Here is a 15,287-nt window from a genome sequence, read left to right as displayed (position 1 = left end):
TTAGCTTATCTTGAGGCCACGACTTAGCTTATCTTGAGGCCATGAGTTAGCTTATCTTGAGGCCACGACTTAGCTTATCTTGAGGCCACGACTTAGCTTATCTTGAGGCCACGAGTTAGCTTATCTTGAGGCCACGAGTTAGCTTATCTTGAGGCCACGACTTAACTTATCTTGAGGCCACGAGTTAGCTTATCTTGAGGCCACGAGTTAGCTTATCTTGAGGCCACGACTTAGCTTATCTTGAGGCCACGAGTTAGCTTATCTTGAGGCCACGAGTTAGCTTATCTTGAGGCCACGAGTTAGCTTATCTTGAGGCCACGAGTTAGCTTATCTTGAGGCCACGAGTTAGCTTATCTTGAGGCCACGAGTTAGCTTATCTTGAGGCCACGAGTTAGTATCTTGAGGCCACGAGTTAGTATCTTGAGGCTACGAGTTAGTATCTTGAGGCCACGAGTTAGTATCTTGAGGCCACGAGTTAACTTATCTTGAGGCCACGAGTTAGTTTTTTTTTTTTTTTTGACAAAGTGGTTCCAGAAGGGCTCCGTATGCTGTAGATAATAGTTGTAAGAAAAAAAAAACATATCAATGTGATTGAGAATGTAATTATATATTTGTTTTTTTAAGTTGAATAAATGTTTCATTGTCATATTTTGTCATGCTTTTTGTTCTGCTTTATGTGTCCACTCGGTCGTGGGCTCGTCCACCCTGTCATCTTGTTATTTTTAAATAATATTTAAAATAATAATGTAATCATACCTATATAATCCATTGTGCTAGGTGTGGGGGCAATAACATGCAAACAAAAAACTGCGTCCAAATATTCAAATATTTCTCCAAATAAGAAAAAATACATGTGCGAATTGTATGAGTTTCTTTAAAAAAACATTGTTTACATAAAATCTTTTATGTATTTATAATTTGAAAGCAAACAAATAACCCTGTTTAGGAAAGGGACATCATACCTTTCAGAAAATATAATTTGTATATGTGTTTATATGTCCACGACAGGGTGGACATATCTACGCTTTATGCTCTAAAAAATCGCCCATAATTAAAAAAAAAAAAAAACATTGTGGGAGCTCAGATAATATATTCATTATAGTATTTGAGTGTCTACTATTATGACATGACATAAAGTGAATGGTAAATTAAAATCAAAATGTGTGAGTATTGTGAGGGTTGAAAGGCACTCTATGGTGATATTGACCCATGTGCTAATAACAAATTCGATTTTGTGACTCATAACACCGTTTTGAATTGCCTGTCTCGCCGCTACAGATGTGCAGTCTTTCTACAGACAGAGCTGCTATAACGAGGAACATTTACCAGTCATTGAATGAAAGTTATCTAAAGCAAAACTCTGAGACTAGAGCACGTTTAAAAAACTATATTCGCCATTGTCTTGCGTTGCTCGCTCTCAGCGCTGAATGTCATGTCTGTCATTTCATATCTGCGTCAAGACACAAGCACGCCAACATTCAAGTTTTTCGTTAATTAACGTTACATTTATGCAAGTATCGTGGAAGTACGCACAGCCCGGCACGTAATCTGTAGGAGAAAAAAATAAAGTCAGTGGCGACGGTTTGCAATCCATCCTTTCAGTTCATAAACCGGCACGGTTTGTTATACCGAGGGAACAGTTTAAGAATCCTTGAGTACGGTTTATAAACCGACGGATTGTATGTTTTTCTCCTACATGTGACGTGCCGGGCTGCATATGAAAGTGAGTTAAAGGTCGCTCCCCAGATACTCGCGATCCTGAAGGCCGACGAGAGCCCCAGAGTGGTCGTGCTTCACGCTGGGGTTAACGACACCACGCTGCGGCAGACGGAGACGCTAAAGAGAGACTTCAGCAGCCTGATCGAGTCGGTTCGCAGCACGACGCCCCCGGCAACGATCATCGTGTCAGGACCACTGCCCACGTATCGACGAGGACACGAAAGGTTCAGTAGACTTCTTGGTTTAAATGAATGGTTGTTGTCATGGTGTAAAGAACAGAAACTGCCATTTGTTAATAACTGGAAGAGCGTCCTAGGCTGTTTCGCGCTGATGGATTACACCCAAGCAGAATCGGTGCGGAGCTGCTCTCTGACAACATCTCCAGGACACTTCGCTCCATGTGACTAGTAAGACAATTCTCAAATAAATATTATGATGAGTTTTGTTCCACCCGCTTAAATGATAGAAGTACTTGCACTGTAAAAACTATTAAGACTGTGTCTGTTCCCAGAATAGTGAGGTCAAAATATAAATATAATGTAGGATCTAGAAAAAATCTTATCGTAATTAAACCAGAAAAATGTAAAGTAAATGAACAAAAACAATTTTTAAGTTTGGGCTCATAAATATTAGATCACTAACACCCAAAGCAGTTATTGTAAATTAAATGATCACAGATAATAGTTTTGATGTACTCTGCTTGACTGAAACCTGGCTAAAACCAAATGATTATTTTGGTCTAAATGAGTCTACTCCACCAAACTACTGTTATAAGCATGAGCCCCGTCAGACTGGTCGTGGCGGAGGTGTTGCAACAATATATAGTGATATTCTCAATGTCACCCAGAAAACAGGATACAGGTTTAACTCTTTTGAAATACTTCTGCTAAATGTTACACTGTCAGACATGCAAAAGAAATCTAATGTATCTCTTGCTCTGGCTACTGTGTATAGACCACCAAGGCCGTATACAGAATTCCTAAAAGAATTTGCAGATTTCCTCTCAGACCTTCTAGTTACAGTTGATAAGGTGCTAATCATGGGAGATTTTAAGGTAACACTTTATAATAAGGTTCCATTAGTTAATGTTAGTTAACTACTTTCGTTAACATGAACTAAGCAAGAACAATCCTTCTACAGCATTTATAAGTCTTAGTTCATGTTAATTTCAACATTTACTAATGCATTATTTAAATCAAAAGTTGTGCTTGTTAACATTAGTTAATCCACTGTGAATTACCATGAACTAACAATGAATAACTGTATTTTCATTAACTAACATTAATGAAGATGAATAAATACAGTAATAAATGTATTATTCATTGTTTGTTCATGTTAATTAATACATTAACTAACATTAACTAATGGAACCTTATTCTAAAGTGTTACCGATTTTAATATTCACGTTGATAATACAAATGATACATTAGGACTTGCGTTTACTGACCTAATAAACACCTCTCAGACCTTCTAGTTATAGTTGATAAGGCGCAAATCATGGGAGATTTTAATATTCACGTTGATAATGCAAATGATACATTAGGACTTGCATTTACTGACCTAATAAACTCCTTTGGAGTCAAGCAAAATGTCACCGGCCCCACTCATCGTTTTAATCATACACTAGATTTAATTATATCTCACGGAATCGATCTTACTGCTATAGATATTGTATCTCAAAGTGATGATATTATATTTCCTTGTATCGTGCATGCTGCATATAACTGATATTAACTATATGTCTCAGCGTTACCGTCTGGGCAGAACTATTGTTCCAGCCACCAAAGAAAGATTCGCAAATAACCTGCCTGATCTATCACAACTGCTATTTGTACCCAAAAATACACATGAATTAGACGAAATGACTGACAACATGGGCACTATTTTCTCTAATACATTAGAAACTGTTGCCCCCATCAAATTGAAAAATGTTAGATAAAAACGTACTGTGCCATGGTATAACAGTAATACTCACTCTCTCAAGAAAGAAACTCGTAGTCTTGAATGCAAATGGAGAAAAACTAACTTGGAAGTTTTTAGAATTGCATGGAAAAACAATCCAAGGTATTTATTTAGCACAGTGGCTAAATTAACAAATTACCAGACACCACCTGATTCAAATATTCCACCAATGGTAAATAGTAATGACTTTATGAATTTCTTCACTGATAAAATAGATAACATTAGAAATACAATAGCGAATGTAGATTCTACAGCGTCTAACACTTCAGTTTCATCCATCGCACCCAAAGATAAACTGCAGTGCTTTACAACCATAGGACAGGAAGAGCTAAATAAACTTATCACTCTATCTATCTAAACCAACAACATGTTTATTAGATCCTGTACCCACTAAATTACTAAAAGAGTTGTTACCTGTAGCCGAAGAACCGCTTCTCAATATCATTAACTTGTCCTTATCTTTAGGTCACGTCCCAAAACCATTCAAGCTGGCGGTTATCAAGCCTCTTATTAAGAAACCAAAACTAGATCCTAGTGTACTGGCAAATTATAGGCCTATTTCAAATCTTCCATTTATGTCAAAAAAATCTGAAAAGTTGTGTCTGTTCAATTGAGCACCTTCCTGCATAAAAATGATCTGTATGAAGAATTTCACTCAGGTTTCAGGCCCCATCATAGCACAGAAACTGCACTTGTTAAAATTACAAATGACCTGCTCCTTGCGTCAGATCAAGGCTGCATCTCATTTCTAGTCTTACTTGATGTTAGTACTGTGTTTCACACCATAGGTCATGACATACTCATAGATAGATTACAAAACTATACAGGTATTCAAGGGCAGGCTCTAAGATGGTTTAGATCCTACCTGTCCGATCGCTACCATTTTGTTTACTTAAATGGGGAGTCATCTCATTTATCATCAGTAAAATATGGAGTGCCACAAGGATCCGTCCCCTTAGAAGGTCCCCTTCTATTTTCAATATACATGTTGCCCCTTGGTAATATTATTAGAAAATACGGAATTAGCTTCCACTGTTATGCTGATGATACTCAGCCATATATCTCAACGAGACCAGATGAAACTTCAAAATTATCTAAGCTAACATAGTGTGTTAAAAATGTAAAAGATTGGATGGCAAATAATTTTCTCCAATTAAATTCAGATAAGACAGAGATATTAATTATTTGACCAAAAACACTTCACAGAATCTTGTAGATTACAATCTGCAACTAGACGGATGTACTGTTACTTTCTCTACAGTCAGAAATCTGGGTGTCATATTAGACAGCAATTTGTCTTTTGAAAATCATATTTCCAATGTTACAAAAACTGCATTCTTCCATCTTAGAAACATTGCCAAGCTACGAAACATGTTATCTGTTTCTGATGCAGAAAAGCTAGTTCATGCATTCATGACCTCTAGACTGGACTATTGTAATGCACTTATTGGTGGTTGTCCTGCTTCGTTATTAAAAAGGTACAGGTAGTCCAAAATGCAGCAGCTAGAGTCCTTACAAGGTCAAGAAAATATGATCATATTACCCCAAATTTACAGTCTCTGCATTGGCTACCTATTAAGTTCCATATCAGTTACAAATGATTACTTACCTATAAGGCCCTAAGCTCCTGCGTACCTAACTAGCCTTCTACCAAGCTACAACCCATCACGCACCCTAAGGTCACAAAACGCTGGACTTTTGGTAGTTCCTAGGATAGCAAAGTCCACTAAAGGAGGTAGAGCTTTTTCACATTTGGCTCTGGAATAGCCTTCCTGATAATGTTCGGGGTTTAGACACACTCTCTCTGTTTAAATCTAGATTAAAAACGCATCTCTTTCGCCAAGCATTCGAATAATGTATCTTAAATTGTGAGTGCAGTTGCATCTGATCAAATGTGCATTTTTTATTCATAAGCTTGGGTTAAACTAATTTTAGTTTGTTGGATCAGCAGCTATGCTAATGATGTCTCTATTTTGTTTCTATGTTTTTGCCACAGGATTTACATCCCGTGGTAACTAGGATTTACACAAGCTCCAGTCTGGATCCAGAACACCTGAGAAGAGATGATGCTGACCCTCAGAGGACCTCAGATGATGCTAACCCTGAATCAACAACAGAACTAACAAATATTGCTACAAGTGTGACTGCATCATATGACAATTATTAATTAATAATATTAATAATGTTCATCGTCTAGCTGACTACGTCTTGTATTAATTTTTTCTAAAAATCCTGTCAAACGTGCACAAACTGACAGTCACCACCATAAGCTACTATAACATAAACATAATTTTCTGTAAAGTTGCTTTGTAACGATTCGTATTGTAAAAAGCGCTATACAAATAAACTTGAATTTAATTAAATTAAAATTATGTACAGATGTAATACTTGAATAAAAGTTGTAAAAATACAAAGGTTTTTAATAATCAGATAATAAATACTTAAATTGTTTCAGGCCTCCATGTGAATATTGCACAATGATTCATTTAATTGACCCTAGAATGAAGGCTACACAGCAAAAATTGGAGAGTTGAAATTTCAGTGTTAAACATTTCGGAGTTGATTTCAACACCCAAAAAGTAATTTAAACACATTCAGAGTAAAATGGTGTTTGGTGTTGGAGTTATTTCACAGAGTTGATCATCAGTGTTAAACAAACTCCATAGAGACGTAATTAGACTCCGCCCACGCATTTCCAATCGTCGCTGGTGAAATCCATGAAGACGTCGCCATTATCCTCGTGTGGCTTTGAAAGGTAAGTTAAATTTAATCATACTTTTACATTTATGATTGGTGCTTATTCAGTAGAGAATGTACAACATAACGTGCTATGGAGCACTGCGCATAAAAGTATATTATTGCTTATTAAAATATTGCTTATTACTTATAAAGCCCTGAATGGTTTAGCACCTCAGTATTTGAATGAGCTCCTTTTACATTATACTCCTCTACGTCCGCTACGTTCTCAAAACTCAGGCAATTTGATAATACCTAGAATATCAAAATCAACTGCGAGCGGCAGATCCTTTTCCTATTTGGCGCCTAAACTCTGGAATAACCTACCTAACATTGTTCGGGAGGCAGACAGACTCTTGCAGTTTAAATCTAGATTAAAGACCCATCTCTTTAACCTGGCATACACATAACATACTAATATGCTTTTAATATCCAAATCCGTTAAAGGATTTTTAGGCTGCATTAATTAGGTAAACCGGAACCGGAAACACTTCACATAACACCGTACTTTCTACATCATTAGAAGAATGGCATCTACGCTAATATTTGTCTGTTTCTCTCTTGTTCCGAGGTCACCGTGGCCACGAGATCCAGTCTGTGTCCAGATCAGAGGGTCACTGCAGTCACCCGGATCCAGATGGTGGATCAGCACCTAGAAAGGACCTCTACTGCCCTGAAAGACAGCGGAGACCAGGACAACTAGAGCCCCAGATACAGATCCCCTGTAAAGACCTTGTCTCAGAGGAGCACCAGGACAAGACCACAGGAAACAGATGATTCTTCTGCACAATCTGACTTTGCTGCAGCCTGGAATTGAACTACTGGTTTTCGTCTGGTCAGAGGAGAACTGACCCCCCAACTGAGCCTGGTTTCTCCCAAGGTTTTTTTCTCCATTCTGTCACCGATGGAGTTTCGGTTCGGTTGCCGCTGTCGCCTCTGGCTTGCTTAGTTGGGGTCACTTCATCTACAGCGATATCATTGACTTGATTGCAAATAAAAACAGACACTATTTCAACTGAACAGAGATGACATAACTGAATTCAATGATGAACTGCCTTTAACTATCATTTTGCATTATTGAGACACTGTTTTCCAAATGAATGTTGTTCAGTGTTTTGACGCAATGTATTTTGTTTAAAGCACTATATAAATAAAGGTGATTGATTGATTGATTAAAATTTGGAGGCGAACGCACACACACAGCTTAAGTTATGTTAACGTACATCGTGGCAATGGTTTATTACACTTTTCGATTTAACTAAAACAAGAAATCAAATTATTACAGCGTTGTCACGGTTCGTGAATGCACCGTCTCCAGCTGTAGTCATGTTACGTCATGTTGATTGTTTCCTGTGGGTGTGGCCGCTGATCGTCTGATCAGCGGCAGGTGCGGCTCGTTCTATCAGACTATATAACGCCCTGTCTTTCGTCTCCTGTTTGTCTGATCGTTGTTTGTAGATCCTGGTGTTTGATGTCGTGTTCGTGTTGTTCCTGCCTTGCTTTGTCGCCGTTCTGTCGGATCCTGTCTTCACGCTCGGAATACACTCACCACCATTGGATTATCACCACTGTCATCGTCGTCAGCGCACTCTACGTCTCAACTCACCAGTCTGTGCTGCCATCGTGGTTCCTGCGTCACTCTCCGGCCTTCCATCATCATCATACTATCAATAAACTTCCTTGTACTTGCATTTGTCTCCTGTCCTCCATAACTACCGTCACAAGCGTGGCCTCTAATAAATTAAAATGATTTACCAAATTAATAAAACGAACGATCTTTAACAAAGCCTCATTTATTGCCACAATTGCCATCGTCAACGTGATTAGCTTCACTATGTAACTTAAATCTTAGCTGTCTGTGTGTGTGTTGCGATGTGTGTGTCGCTTTAGGTCACATTTAAAAATAAATAAATAATAATTTATTAATAATAATTAAATAATTCTTAAAATAAATGTGTGAAATAACTGGCACTGGTAGAAAAAGTATGGTGTATCAAATATGTAAATTGTGATATTACAAAGGAAACGATGTGACGTGCATCTATCCATAAAGTATAATTTTTTTCTTCTTTTTTTTACAACGATTTACAAGGCCAAACGCTTTTGCATGTTCCAGGTAAAATGTTGGTCCAGATCAAGTACAACGAACAGCAGAAGTATGTGAAGCTGGATTGCATTGAAGGGAGGTTTGACTTCATGCAATTTCAAGTCAAAGGTTTCTTTTTTTTCTTACTCATTTAAAATAACTAAACTAAGAATTTGATTAAAATCCGATAAATCCTGTGTATTGTGTTGTTGCCTCATTTCTGTATTTGCCTTTATCATATAATATTCTGTAGAAGGGTATACATTGGAAAAAAGAAAAATAATGCATATTTACATTTTGCTTGCATCATAAAGATATATATGTATTCAAATCAGTCATTTGTTGTGAAGCAAGAAAGCTTGTCAACTTAAAAATCTTTTTTTTTCAGTCATTGAGAGATTTTGTTTGCCACCTGATGCAAAAGTAACATACAGGGATGCAACAGAGACAGAAGTCGATGAAGAAATATTCAGTGACCTCATTGGACAAGGCAATGTGGTGCTGACTGTTTTCTCAAATGACGGTGAGCTTTATTGAATGTTTAAGAAGTTGAGTTATCAAGCAACTTAGGCTAAATATGATACATTGCCCGTTTCTGATTCTTATGCTGGTCAAAACAATATTTGTAATATTTGAATACTTTAATTATTTAGAATTTTCAGACTCTTTTTCTTCCACATCTGAGAAGTCTGACAAAAGCAACAGTTCAAGTGCATCGACTATAATCTTAGATGAGGTCCCTAACAAGAGACAGAGAAAAGAGGACACATCTGCACTGTCTGCAAAGCAGGTTAGAACAAAGTTTTTATGTGATTCTCCTTAAGGTTCTGTTCACCCAGAAATGAAAATTATCCAAAATATAGAAATATATTTTTTAACCCTTCTGAGTCTGTGGTAATTAGTGAATCACCAAGGTCGTTTTTTTTATTTTAGTTTATTATTATATATTTTTTATTTTTAGTTGGTCGAGGATGTTCTTGAATTGAAGTCTGGTGGTGAAGCAGTACTACAGGAGTATCAAGAAACAGAAACCCTTACAGATGCCACCAGAAGACAAATGATCAACATTCTGGTGGCTCACATGATTGATACACATGGGTATTTTTATTAAAAAAATTTATGAAACATAACTGCATGACCATTGTATAAATTTAGACTAATTTGATATCTTCACTTAGGCAACTCCCTACTAAAGCCATCAGAGAACAGTATGCTCTTGGCATAGTGATGATGTTCCCTTCCCTCAGAGATCCTTATTCCAAGAAAGGATATGTAAGTCATCATCTGCATGACCCTTTCATTTTATAATTGCAATGTTATGATATCTGTGACATAGAAATTTAATTATTTTAAGGAACACTTTTATGATGCTGCAAGCAACACAGGATACATTGCTTGGCGTATGAAGATTAGACGAGGATCTTCGCCACTAGACAGCCCTCATGATGTTTCTCCAGGAGGCCCAAAATGCCAAAGGGCTACTAATTTTGAAGGGCAACTTGATGGGGTTGCTTGCAGAGAGGCAATTTCTTTGCTCAGCCACACTACAGAGAAGTCCCTAATATTCCAAAAGATGAGAGAGACCTTTCAGCATCGCCAGAAGCTTGTTAAAGATCCAGGCTCTAGTGTTGATATCCTCTCCACCTTCCCAAGATTCCTAGATACAAAAGGCCTGGTAAGTTTGGAATAACATTTTTTCAAATGCATGTAATTTGAGAATATTGTTTATAGTTTAATATCATCTTAAAGGTTGATCAAGACTTCACTCTCCTGTTTGACACCGAGACATCCTCCAGGCTGCTTCAGAAGTGGGACACGTTCTTCAGGCCAAATGTCATTAGAGAGGCCAAGCAACTTACTTCAACAGCAGAGCTGAGTCAGTTGTTGCTCTCAGCAGAATGTCCTAAAGAAGTGACCTTCATGAAACAAGTAAGTTGTATTTGATTTGCTTGTTTTTACAAACTGCTATATTTGCAGTTTGCATGTTTGCAGTAACAATATTTGTTTTGATGACAAAAAATATTAAAATGAGTAAACTTCAGAACCTATGAGATTGGATGTTTTCCGGATTACTAACAAATAAATAACTTGCACTACATAAAATCTTTAAAAAGACTACATTAACCAGGTGAATGTTTAAAATGCTTTGTATTTTTAAACTTAAAATATTTCATTTGAAGGTTTAGATTAATTAATTAAAAATTTCATGTGAATTTCATCTCTAGTCTACGACCAGGAAATGGCATCCCTTCTTTTACTGATACATCTCCTTCCACCATCACCAGGAGGACCGAAGTCTCCAAAAATCAGTGCATGTGATGCTGCTGAAAGACTTGTAATCTTTTATAAGGTATTGCATTTTAATATTGTGTTTTGGTAGCTCTACATGGAGATTTAAAATAATTCATATGCATTATCATATTGCACTAGCTATTGATTTCTTTGAAAAGTCTCTTATACAGTTGTTTTCCCTGTCTGGACATTATGTTTGTGTCTAATATTCAATGTTCATTTCAACTTTAGTCATGCTGCAGTTTGGAGGAGCACCTCAACAACATCCAGCATCAGCATCCCTACCTCCTTGCTGTTGGACGCCAGAAAAGCAAGACTGAGTGCTTCTACATCATCTTGGATAAGCATCTCATCCCATGCCAGGCAAACCGCTCCCTTGGAGCATTTGATGAACTTTTCAAGGCACATTTTGTGTTCAATTTATCCTATGATAGTGCACTTCTAAGCTTTTACACATTCCTGCAGACAACAGTGTATAACATTGATGTAGGTAAGATGAAGGAGTCTCCCAGGGTTAGAGATTTGAGAGCCAGACTGCTCAACCAGACAGTAACCTTAACTTAAAGTCGGGCAGTATGATGTTGACAGAATTCTGATCTGTTTTATTTGTCAAAAAGAGCACCCAGAGAGTCAACAGTTGATTTCCCATTTAAGAGGTGAACATAGTTATTATCCTGGATCTAAGTTCAAATTAATTTGTTCTCAGCAAGGTTGTAGGCATCAGTTCCAAACATATGCAGGTTTTCGTAAGCACCTTAATAGTGTTCATAGCAGCATTCAGCTGATTGCTCCAACTTCAACTGTTGGATGTTCCTCAAGTGAGCCAGTGGCAAGCTCATCTCATGCTTTGGAGGACCTTATGAATCCCCAGCATTTATCTCCTTGTTCCAGTGCTTTATCTGATAACAATGATTCAGGGCTTACTAAAAATTCAACTAAAGAATTGTGTGAATCCATTGTGGCCAAAATACAAGCAAGTGAGATTTCAAACAGTTTGGTGTCCTCAATTATGGGAGATTTAGAGGAGCTAACAGATGAGCTTAACTCTCAGGCAAAGCATAACATACTTTCTGCTTTGCCTACAAATGACCCCTACAAAACTGTAATAAATGAATCTTTTGAAAAATTAGAAAACCCATTCACAAATTTGAATACAGAATGGAAACGTAATAAATACTAATAAATATAGAAAAATGGGGAGTTGTAGAGCCCAATGAGATAACATTAGGTGTGCGGTATGACAACAAATTGAATAAGAAATCTGGTACTTATGACCAAGTTCCAGTGAATGATACTTTTATATATGTGCCAATTTTAGAAACATTGAAATTCATGTGCAGAAATCCAGACATTTGTGATCTCCTAAGGAAAGATTGTAGATCAGAGCCTGACACTTTTACAGATTTTAGCGATGGAAGTTATTTTAAATCCCACCCTTTATTTACAACAAAAAGACATGCATTACAAATTCAAATATACTATGATGATTTTGAAACCGCTAACCCCCTTGGCTCCAAACGTAGTATCCACAAAATTGGCTGCCTTTATTTTATTGTAAGAAACTTGCCTCCAAAATTTAACTCAGTTCTGATGAACATTCATTTGTTAGCACTTTTTCACACACAAGATGTAAGAAAGTACGGTTTAGATGTTATACTGGATCCATTGATAAATGATATAAAAATACTTGAAAGCCAAGGATTAAGTCTATCATTCTCAGATGAGCAGATATACGGCACCATCGCACAAATCACTGGTGATAATCTAGGAATGCATTCAATTCTTGGTTTTAATGAGTCATTTAATAGCCATCATTTCTGTCGCCTTTGTTTAATTGAAAAGAATGATTCTCAAACAGTATACAGTGAGGATGATCCTAAGGTGGTCCTTCGTGGACAAGAAATCTTTGAAATACATTGCAAGTCTCTCCATGAAAACCCACAATTGAGGTCACTATATGCTTTGAAAAAAAAAAATCCATAATTAATACACTGAAGTACTTTCATGTTAGCAATAACTACTCATTTGATATAATGCATGACCTTCATGAGGGCGTGGTTCAATATGAAATCAAATTGCTTTTTGGACATCTCACACAAAACTTTATATCTGAAGAGGATTTACTTTCAAGGATTTATTCTTTTGATTATAAATTTTTAGAACGGAAAAATCGTCCCACAAAGGTTATTTTGGATAGTGCTGGTAATAGCATTGGTTTAAATTCCATTCAGACATTATGTCTTGTGAAAAATCTCCCACTTTTGTTAGGAGACATTGTTCCTTCAGGAAACAAACACTGGAGTTTGTTGCTTATGTTACTTCAAATAATGAACATTGTGTTTTCACCTTGTCTCACTTCAGGTTTGACAGTGTATTTGAAGCACTTGATCGCTGACCATCACAAACTATTCAAGTACTTGTATCCTCATAAAAATTTGATTCCTAAACATCATTATATGATACATTACCCTTCTTCTATAAGGAAAATTGGCCCCTTATTATATATGTGGTCAATGAGGTTCGAAGCCAAACATAAGATGTTCAAAGATTTTTTTTTTTTTAAATTTCAAAAACATATTAAAATCATTAGCTAAAAAGCATCAGATGGCCATTGCGTACCATTGGGAAACCTTCACCCTCAAACATAATGAGTTTGGGCCAATTAAACCATTTTCCATAGGGAATGAGGTCAGCAATCAAATGCTTGAAATGTTCGTATCAAAAGATGTTTTCTCAACCAGTTGGGTTAAAGTTGATGGTGTAGAATATAGAGCTGGACTTGTGGTGTGCAGTGCAATAGAAAGTGAAATGCCAGTCTTCTGTCAAATAAGTGATGTACTTTTGGTTGAAAATTGCATTCATCTGTTGGTAAACAAACTATTTACAGAGAATTTTGATGAACATCATCATGCATTCAGAGTAGTACAAAGTGAGGAAAGGTGTATTATCAAAATGTCAGAAATTCAATTTTATAAGCCATTTGATATTCAAAGTTCATACAGTGTTGTGGATGAAAGTTTGTATATCATACCTTCTTTTGTAATGTTTTAATTCGACTTCAAAATGCACTACAAGTGAGAATTACAAATAAACAAGTCAGTGGCAAATATTTTGTGTGCTGTTGTTTATATAACATTATTTTGTAGATCTTTGAGACCATACAGATTTAACCACCTTAAACATGCAACTCTGAACAGTGTTGTTTTTCTGTATCTCTTCTAGTGTCATTTTAACACTTTATTTGGAGTCAAATTAGGAACTCTGGCATTGTGTTAAATATTTAACTATTTTGAAAGTGTTATTTTAACTCTGGAGAGTGTGGAGCTATATAAACTCTGAAAAAGTGTTGAAATCAACTCTTTGAGAGTTAATTTAACACTGGACTTTTTGCTGTGTATATAAAAAATTTAAAAAATAAAGTTCATGATTTGACACACATTTTATAGACAGTTCTCATCATACTCATAATTAGGGGTAATCACAATTGTTTCACTACATTTACTTATCTAAATAACTGAAATAACAGTTTTTTTTAATCATTTTTCAATAGAATTGGCCCCGTCTTCTGCAGTGTCAAGTGAAGGAAGCTCTTGTGAGTCTGATGACTCTGAGTGTGAGTGATGGAAGGCCTTCAGGATGGAAGGCCTGAAGATTATGCCAGAAGTGTGAGTCTGTCTCATTTATATGTTATTCTGTGGGCAGTAGAAATTAAAAACGCACAAATGAATATGAAAAATTAAAGTATAACTGGGCAGGCACACAATTTTAGTTCATGTTCACACCTGGAATTTACTAATTACTAATTTAAGATATCAAACTGCAAAAAGATAAATGGTTTGTTGACCAAAAAATTGGAAAATTGTCATAATTTCTCAGTCTCTGTCATTCCAAACCTGCAAAACTTGCATTCATTTTCAAAACACAAATGAAGATATTAGTGCTGCAACGTCGCGTCAACGTCATCGATTACGTCGAGTACAAAAATACGTCGACGTGCGTGAAATGGGTCGACGCGTCACACTGTTTACATCTCGCTTAATGGCATACTGGGAATGGAGAAAGTTGCATTCTATCACAAAAACAGAGACCGCTGTTATCAAAAATATGGGAATAGTTTAAACAAAGGCCAAATAAAATGGCCCTTTGTAAAACTGATATGGTGTACCACGGCAGCACAACTGCGATGCATGAGCACCTCAGAGGAAAACATCCTGGCACTCTCCGGTGTTACGGTTTAACTGGTTAAATTGCTGCTGAAGTAAGGATCAAATAAAAAATAAAGTAAGTCTTTGTTGGCTCGGGTTTCGAACATGTGCTAGGGGCTGCTCACATATCGCGCCTATACACGCGTGGAAAACGCTAGTCGCGTCGCTTTCTCCTTCTTTCCAAAGCGCTCAGGCAGTTGTGCCCCTGGGGCATCTGCCGTTGCTAGGCAACCATGAAGTGCTCTCTCCATGAATACGCAGAAATTTTCGCAAAGGATAAATGGATT

At 36.8% G+C, this 15,287-nt stretch overlaps 1 pseudogene; it reads left to right on the top strand.

The window, feature by feature from the left end:
- The first annotated feature begins 8,538 nt into the window (after positions 1-8,538).
- Positions 8,539-11,359, top strand: LOC113061312 (uncharacterized; annotated as a pseudogene).
- The last annotated feature ends 3,928 nt before the right edge of the window (positions 11,360-15,287 follow it).

This window comes from Carassius auratus, chromosome 43, assembly GCF_003368295.1.
Source record: "Carassius auratus strain Wakin chromosome 43, ASM336829v1, whole genome shotgun sequence".
NCBI classification, from domain to species: domain Eukaryota; kingdom Metazoa; phylum Chordata; class Actinopteri; order Cypriniformes; family Cyprinidae; genus Carassius; species Carassius auratus.
This window is presented reverse-complemented; position numbering and strand designations above follow the sequence as displayed.